At 39.2% G+C, this 9,695-nt stretch overlaps 1 protein-coding gene across 2 annotated transcripts in view; it reads left to right on the top strand.

Moving 5' to 3' along the window:
- Positions 1-9,695, top strand: part of LOC139963609 (disabled homolog 2-interacting protein-like) — a 509,980-nt gene that overhangs the window by 263,496 nt on the left and 236,789 nt on the right. The window contains exon 1 of one of the 2 annotated variants that reach the window (XM_071964562.1): positions 5,752-5,757. The exons of the other annotated variant lie outside the window; for it this stretch is intronic. The gene's annotated coding sequence lies outside the window, so the exon portion shown is untranslated. Of the gene's footprint in view, positions 1-5,751; positions 5,758-9,695 lie in introns of those variants that run through there. 2 annotated transcript variants of the gene reach the window in all.

Below are 9,695 nucleotides of genomic sequence, written 5' to 3'. Positions count from 1 at the left end.
CATTACAGAGCTGAATCCTATCAGTGGCGGAGAAACAGGGGGGGTTGGGGGGGTTTTAACCCCCCCCCCACTTTTTGAAGAGGGGGGTTGGCCCACACAATCAACCCCCCTTGTTTTTGCCAGTAATGTTCTTTTATAGCCTATGTTATGTGTTCCAAATGGCATAATAAATCAAATTATTAAATTTGAAATTGTTAAAGTCATTTCAACCTTTTACCTGGTAGGCTACATCAACAATTAACGACCGAAAACCGAGTTAGAATTGACCCACACATTATTTCTAGCCCCTTTCCCCCACCTTGCCCATTGGAACTTGTAGCTCATAGCGCTAACTTCACCCCACAACAGACATACACAAAATAACGTTTTGTTGCTGTTGAATAGCTTTGGAACTGTATACACTTACCAACTTCAACAAGGTGAAGGAAGGAAAAGAAAAAGAAGAAAGAGAGAAAAGGAGAAAAGGATGGAGTAGAAAATACGGCAAGAAAACGGGAAGAGAAAGAGGAACAGCGACAAAATTATTCGAATTTGTAAAGCAAACAGCAGATATCACATCATATCAGTGAGCTTGAAAATGGCGTTCCACGATAAACAGCCTCCAAACCATGGGCGCAGATCCTGGTGAGGACAGCGGGACGCGTCCCCACCAACTTTTTTAGTAGTGGGGACATGATATACCGTGGCCCCACCAATTTGTCTTGACCAATAGCTGCATTTCAAGTTCCCCTGTATTGAACTTTAGCGCAGTTTGATCCAGCATCGTGCAAATCACATGCAGCAGTTCTCATTTTATTGTATTTTATCCACAGTTGTTAAATATAGGACGGAAATCGCATTTGCGGCAATCTACCTGTATATTTGTTTTCTGGGAGAGGACCCCAGACCCATCGTATATACAAAAGTCTACTTGGATTATTTGTCCCTGATTTTCTTTCTGCAGACGCCCATGTATTTCTCCAAACTAAATTTCTAAGCCATGAGATCTAAAACTTAAGGAGGTTTAGGAGCATCATTAGGTCTGGGAAGTGTTATTTCCGGCGATCTGGGAGGATTTTGCCCAAAAAATCGTACGCTACGCGCGAACCCATGGTCGCGCTCCGCTTAGATAGTGTCATAGAACAGACACGCGTCCCCACCATTATCCAAGACTGATCTGCGCCCGTGCTCAAAACTGTCGATGTGTGTAGTGTTCGGTTTCGGAAATATCTGGTATATTTTTATTTCCTTCAACGAAATTTTTTAGTAGCTCTCTGAATTTTCGAAATTTCCCTAACCAACATTCTTCATCATACTTCATCATAATCGTGCAACTTTGACCCGTCTGTTAGGGTTTGAAGGAGGTTTTTCTATATCGGTTGTCCATAGATGATATTTTGTGCAACATTATGGGTATGTTTTGAAGTGAATTTATTCACGAGAATTGTGAATTTTCAAATTCTGAACAGTGGGGCTGACGGATATTGTGGGCCGAGATGAAGAATCACCTACAAAAGCAATGATCCACAGGATATGTGATGAAGTCGAACATGATGTGTGACTGATGACAATCTTCAAAAAGGTTATAGATGAGAAAAAAGTATTTGGAAAAAACTTGGTTCTCAGGCAAAAGTGTACATATATGGTTGGTCAGTTTCAAGCCCGAGAAGTGGCATTTCCGGTGATCTGGGGGTATACCAAAACCAGAAATTTGCTTGTACGCTGCGCGCCAACCAATGGTGGCGCTCCGCTTAGATAGTAATACGCGCCCCCGGGTTAGAAAATCCTGCATACGCCCCTGGTTAAATGCAGCTTTTCAAGGCCTGGGCAGTGCCATTTACTGCAATCTGGGAGGCAATATTTGCCAAAAAATTCTTGTGCACTTCGCCCCAACTTATGGTGGCGCTCCACTTAGATAGTGAGCCAGCAGTTATGACTTGTTATTTCATCAATGGCCTGCAACCCCCCCCCCCCCCACTTCTGACAAGAAATCTCCGCCACTGAATCCTATTATATACACATGGCCGTGTAGCCAGTGACGGATCGAGGATTTCGGAAGGGGCGTGCGCCTCACTCTACCCCTTACACCGACAACTCCATTTTTGACGTTTCCATTTTTCCTCTCTCACTAATGTATCTATATACATGTATATATATATATATATATATATATATATATATATATATATATATATATATACTATATATGGTCTATCATAACGCGTGTGTGTGTACGGACGCCTTAAACAATTGTGCTATGAAACCAACTGTGGCTGGTCCCGAACTCGACCGAGTCGTCGGGGAACATGACGCATTTCGGGAATGGGGCGACCGCCGCCCCCCCCCCCCCGAGCATATATTTTTTTATGATGTCGCTAGTAAATTCGAAATAGAAAATGCTTAGATGCAACTTACAAGGCATGGGAAGTGTCATTTCCAGCTATTACCGATCTGCTACAGGCAGTTGCAGTGATTAGGTCATCTATCCCTCGTGTCGAAGCTATACAATCGCCATAGGACAGTTGTTCACGTGTAGATGATGTCTCAATATGCTACGTGTTAGGGGTACATCATGCCTTCGTCTGGTCGCATTTTTGTTCCTTCCAGTCCAAGCAGGCTCGAGTGATCATCATAACGTGTAGATTGTCACCATGGCCTCCAGTAAGTGTCAGTCCTTTTTAAAATTGTTGTCATAGAGCAGTGAGACACATTGGTTATCTCAGAAAGGGGGGGGGGGGTTGGGAGAAGATGTAAACTTTAAGTGAATGCTATTTTACTGTATCAAATTTTAGCAATTTCACAAATCTTTTGTTGCAGATGAACTTGGCATTTTCTCTTTTAACTCTGTTTTGTTGGGGAATTTCAACATCGAAGGGTGCAAGGGTGCATCCTTGCAATCATTCATAGATGTAAAACAAGTAAGTTTCATTTTTTAGATTTATGTTCAATCTACATAGAATTGCTGATGGCCCACTGATTAATGGTGAAGTGGAACCAGTTTAGATCTGTAAGGAAATTAAGGAAATTGAACAATTTATTTACTGAGATGTCAGCCAGAAACAACAGGACTTTGCTAAGCATGGAAACAAATTGTCTAAAACGAAGAGAAAATTGCTTTGACAGAGTACTTTCAGTGCTCCTACCTTTATCTACCGTAAAATAACAATTTAACACAATGTTGGGCCAATATCACACCCTTTGGTTGGTCTGTAGGCTAAGTGCTTCAAATAACGCTATTGACTCATTTTGCTGCAAGCGAGTATCGTGTAATGCACATTTACACATTTGACCTTCGCCTATTATGCAATTGATATGTCAAGTTCACTAACACAGGCTGTGTGCACTTACATCTCTATTTTCTTGTTTGTCGAAAAAGATCAGAGGAAACACCCGTGAAGAATCGTGATCTTTAATTAAACTTCTTTCCATTCAAGTTCGTTAACACACCATTAAATACTTTGGTTCATTCCTTTCCTAGATTTGTACAAACTGGATGAGATGAGAAATTGAGACACGCTACCAAGTAAAACAGCTTTGCAGTAGTAGAAAGATGTCTTTGGCTTGGATGATACAAATCAAGATTGTGATTGTAGCTGTTTATGAGAATCAAGTTGATTTTTTGCATTTCAATTCATCTCTCTGTCCACAATTGATAAGACCTGCTTGTACAACTTCAATGAAACTTGCAAAGAGATGGCCTGTGATGAAGAGACATGTGGAAGTGCTCAGGAATTTTATGTCGAAGGTCATTTAGGGGTCGGTTTAGTAAATTGTTTGGAAACGCTTCTTCCTGAGTCCACGGACGGACGTGTGGATGTATGCAAAACGTGATCATAAGTTTGGTCATTCGGGGTCGGAGTTTCAGAAATTTTTATGTTCAAGGACACTTCGGTCTATTCTTTAACTATTTAACTGTTAGTTCAAAATCTTTTCAAATTAATCTTTCTTGTGATTATAATAAGCTAATATTACCACTTTCTATTGGAGTTAAAATAATTTGCACAAGTATGTGAGGTCCAAGGAGGAGCTTGTGACTAAAACATTAATGGTATCGTTGGAAGCCTAATTATTGTCTTGCAGAGCCTTGCTTGATGTTCGGTTTGCCAGTGCAAAGTGGTAAACTATAATGGTAATTAAATGTAAAAAATAAATTTGGTAATATGTCATCCTTATCAACAACAATGTGAACATAGATCTTCTAAGACCTTCCTATCTAGTTTAAAGGTAGTCAGTATAGGCCCCAAACTATAGCTCATTATAATTGCAAGAATTTTTCAACACACAAGATGACTGAATGTCCCAGTGAGGAAAACTTCCTCGAAGGTTGTAATAAAAACAGTGTAAAAAACAGTGTAAATATTTTGAACAAAGGAGACTATATTTGAATATCTAGCATAGTTGGGGCCATTACAGCATACCTTTAAAAATGTATTAAGAAAGACAAAAACATGTCCCCAGCGCAACTGTTATGATGAGGATCGTTCACTCAATTGCCGTTGCCAAATGCATTATAGAAAATATCACCAACTTCGCAAATGTTCGTGTAGACTAACAGTATACAAAGTGCTCTGCGGATGTGGTATTGACCATTATAAGATACAGAAATTCGACAGGCATTTTGAAAACTAATCAACTTCAGCTATCGATATATCATTCTACCAAATCTGCACATGCAGTTATATATATGACTGCTGTTGAATCATGGACAAACACAATCTACACTTAATTTTGAACTACGTAGAACAAGTATAGACAATAACCCCCTATATAAACATTCAATGTGTAGAACACACTGTGCGTGCATGGCACAGCAAACACAAACTGCTTCAGTCAAACATTTTTGACGTTTTACAATTATTTTGTAAGACAATATACATAGATTCACGACGTCCCTTACATTCTGTAATAGAGCCTCTCCTTTGTAGTATAGTTTTGTTAAAAATTGTGTAAAATTAGACGGATATTTGAGCCTTGTCGTGCGCACTTTATCAACATAAGTTGTGTACAACATAATAGGGAGTCGAACAAAATAGATTCTACAAGTCTTACAAGGCTTGTCATTGGATATTCGATTAGACGGTCTTAAATTTGGTCTAATCTCTTTTAATTTTATATCAACAGAAAAGGAATTTTATCATCTTTTGTGATTGGGACGTGATCGCGAATGTTTGTTAAAGTGACTCTACCTTGCTTTGAATGGAAAGAACCTCAATTAAGGTAACACGGAGTATAATACACTGTGTAATTGTATAGGCGTATAGAGAGGTAAAATAGCCAGCATTCTTCCTCTTCAGTTGTATACATTGTTTTCACATTTTCACTGTCAATAAATACGGTAGCTATTAAGGAGCGTCTAGAAACAATTGCAGTGATTGAGTCATCTATTCCTTGTGTCGATTACGTATACATGATGTCTCGAAGCTCCGTGTTAGCGGTAAGTGACACCGTCCCGTCGTAATTTTATTCCTTCAAGCCCAAGCAGGCTCGAGTAGTGAGCATTATTACGTGAAGATTGAGTCTACAAAGGACGAATTAGACGCTGATTTCGGGGATATTTAGTCAACTTCTATAAGGAAATGTAAATAAATACACTAGGGGAACCACTTTCGACGGTCAATATATAACTGATCTGCTATAGGCAATTGCAGCGATTGTCATCTATTCCTGGTAGGTATACCGATATCTATTACCGATTGACTGGAGACCAACGTTTCGAAGCTACGAAGGATGTGCTAACATATATATTAGCCTGTGTACAAGCGGCTTCTTGATTTAGAGGTAGGTCTCTCATTTTGTGTGCGCGAGGTCCCACGTTCGATTCCACGTCAACATTTTTTTCCCCTTTATCTTTTTTTTTCTAGGCTAGAAATTATTTCGATTTCCACGCTAGTCGAACATGCAGCAAAAGAATCTGTTGCTTTCCAACTAATAAATAGGTATAATTTGTTTTCATGCTTTCACGTTCATTAAATATCTATTACCGATCGTCTTAAGGCAATTGCGGTGATTACGTGTAGATTGCGTCCATAAGGGACAAATTAGACGCTGATTTCGGGGACAATTTGTAAATATGTATGATGATTTGTAAATAAATACACTAGGGAAACCATTTCCACGGTCATAAAATAGCTATTACCGATCTGCTATAGGCAATTGCAGTGATTACGTCATCTATGTCGAAGCTATGCAATCGCCATAGCGGAATTGTTTACGTGTAAATGCTATCTGAAGGCTACTTTTTAGGGGTATATGCCATTATCTGGTCGCATTTTTGTTCCTTCAAGCACAAACAGGCTCGAGTGAGCATTATTACGTGTAGATTGCGTACATAAGGGACGAATTAGACGCTGATTTCGGGGATAATTTGTAAATATGTATGATGATTTGTAAATAAATACACTAGGGAAACCATTTCCACGGTCATAAAATAGCTATTACCGATCTGCTATAGGCAATTGCAGTTATTACGTCATCTATGTCGAAGCTATGCAATCGCCATAGCGGAATTGTTTACGTGTAAATGCTATCTGAAGGCTACTTTTTAGGGGTATATGCCATTATCTGGTCGCATTTTTGTTCCTTCAAGCACAAACAGGCTCGAGTGAGCATTATTACGTGTAGATTGCGTACATAAGGGACGAATTAGACGCTGATTTCGGGGATAATTTGTAAATATGTATGATGATTTGTAAATAAATACACTAGGGAAACCATTTCCACGGTCATAAAATAGCTATTACCGATCTGCTATAGGCAATTGCAGTTATTACGTCATCTATGTCGAAGCTATGCAATCGCCATAGCGGAATTGTTTACGTGTAAATGCTATCTGAAGGCTACTTTTTAGGGTTATATGCCATTATCTGGTCGCATTTTTGTTCCTTCAAGCACAAACAGGCTCGAGTGAGCATTATTACGTGTAGATTGCGTACATAAGGGACGAATTAGACGCTGATTTCGGGGATAATTTGTAAATATGTATGATGATTTGTAAATAAATACACTAGGGAAACCATTTCCACGGTCATAAAATAGCTATTACCGATCTGCTATAGGCAATTGCAGTGATTACGTCATCTATGTCGAAGCTATGCAATCGCCATAGCGGAATTGTTTACGTGTAAATGCTATCTGAAGGCTACTTTTTAGGGGTATATGCCATTATCTGGTCGCATTTTTGTTCCTTCAAGCACAAACAGGCTCGAGTGAGCATTATTACGTGTAGATTGCGTACATAAGGGACGAATTAGACGCTGATTTCGGAGATAATTTGTAAATATGTATGATGTTTTGTAAATAGATACACTAGGGAAACCATTTCCACGGTCAATAAATAGCTAATTCCAATCTGCTATAGGCAATTGCAGTGATTACGTCATCTATGTCGAAGCTATGCAATCGCCATAGCGGAATTGTTTACGTGTAAATGCTATCCGAAGGCTACTTTTTAGGGGTATATGCCATTATCTGGTCGCATTTTTGTTCCTTCAAGCACAAACAGGCTCGAGTGAGCATTATTACGTGTAGATTGCGTACATAAGGGACGAATTAGATGCTGATTTCGGGGATAATTTGTAAATATGTATGATGATTTGTAAATAAATACACTAGGGAAACCATTTCCACGGTCATAAAATAGCTATTACCGATCTGCTATAGGCAATTGCAGTGATTACGTCATCTATGTCGAAGCTATGCAATCGCCATAGCGGAATTGTTTACGTGTAAATGCTATCTGAAGGCTACTTTTTAGGGGTATATGCCATTATCTGGTCGCATTTTTGTTCCTTCAAGCACAAACAGGCTCGAGTGAGCATTATTACGTGTAGATTGCGTACATAAGGGACGAATTAGACGCTGATTTCGGAGATAATTTGTAAATATGTATGATGTTTTGTAAATAGATACACTAGGGAAACCATTTCCACGGTCAATAAATAGCTAATTCCAATCTGCTATAGGCAATTGCAGTGATTACGTCATCTATGTCGAAGCTATGCAATCGCCATAGCGGAATTGTTTACGTGTAAATGCTATCTGAAGGCTACTTTTTAGGGGTATATGCCATTATCTGGTCGCATTTTTGTTCCTTCAAGCACAAACAGGCTCGAGTGCGCATTATTACGTGTAGATTGCGTACATAAGGGACGAATTAGACGCTGATTTCGGGGATAATTTGTAAATATGTATGATGATTTGTAAATAAATACACTAGGGAAACCATTTCCACGGTCATAAAATAGCTATTACCGATCTGCTATAGGCAATTGCAGTGATTACGTCATCTATGTCGAAGCTATGCAATCGCCATAGCGGAATTGTTTACGTGTAAATGCTATCTGAAGGCTACTTTTTAGGGGTATATGCCATTATCTGGTCGCATTTTTGTTCCTTCAAGCACAAACAGGCTCGAGTGAGCATTATTACGTGTAGATTGCGTACATAAGGGACGAATTAGACGCTGATTTCGGGGATAATTTGTAAATATGTATGATGATTTGTAAATAAATACACTAGGGAAACCATTTCCACGGTCATAAAATAGCTATTACCGATCTGCTATAGGCAATTGCAGTTATTACGTCATCTATGTCGAAGCTATGCAATCGCCATAGCGGAATTGTTTACGTGTAAATGCTATCTGAAGGCTACTTTTTAGGGGTATATGCCATTATCTGGTCGCATTTTTGTTCCTTCAAGCACAAACAGGCTCGAGTGAGCATTATTACGTGTAGATTGCGTACATAAGGGACGAATTAGACGCTGATTTCGGGGATAATTTGTAAATATGTATGATGATTTGTAAATAAATACACTAGGGAAACCATTTCCACGGTCATAAAATAGCTATTACCGATCTGCTATAGGCAATTGCAGTGATTACGTCATCTATGTCGAAGCTATGCAATCGCCATGCGGAATTGTTTACGTGTAAATGCTATCTGAAGGCTACTTTTTAGGGGTATATGCCATTATCTGGTCGCATTTTTGTTCCTTCAAGCACAAACAGGCTCGAGTGAGCATTATTACGTGTAGATTGCGTACATAAGGGACGAATTAGACGCTGATTTCGGGGATAATTTGTAAATATGTATGATGATTTGTAAATAAATACACTAGGGAAACCATTTCCTGGGTCATAAAATAGCTATTACCGATCTGCTATAGGCAATTGCAGTGATTACGTCATCTATCCCTCGTGTCGAAGCTATACAATCGCCAAAGCCGTTATTGTTTACGTGTAAATGCTATCTGAAGGCTACTGTTTAGGGGTATATGCCATTGTCTGGTCGCATTTTTGTTCCTTCAAGCACAAGCAGGCTCGAGTGAGCATTATTACGTGTAGATTGCGTCCATAAGGAACGAATTAGACGCTGATTTCGGGGATAATTTGTAAATATGTATGATGTTTTGTAAATAGATACACTAGGGAAACCATTTCCACGGTCATAAAATAGCTAATTCCGATCGGCTATAGGCAATTGCAGTGATTACGTCATCTATCCCTCGTGTCGAAGCTATGCAATCGCCATAGCCGCTATTGTTTACGTGTAAATACTATCTGAAGGCTACTTTTTAGGGGTATATGCCATTGTCTGGACGCATTTTTATTCCTTCAAGCACAAGTAGGCTCTAGTGAGCATTATTACGTGTAGATTGCGTCCAAAGGGACAAATTAGACGCTGATTTCGGGGATAATTTGTAAATATGTATGA

The sequence above is a fragment of the Apostichopus japonicus genome, chromosome 22 (genome assembly GCF_037975245.1).
Source record: "Apostichopus japonicus isolate 1M-3 chromosome 22, ASM3797524v1, whole genome shotgun sequence".
Classification (NCBI taxonomy): domain Eukaryota; kingdom Metazoa; phylum Echinodermata; class Holothuroidea; order Aspidochirotida; family Stichopodidae; genus Apostichopus; species Apostichopus japonicus.
Note: the sequence above shows the minus strand (reverse complement) of the source record. Positions and strands in the feature narration are given on the sequence as shown.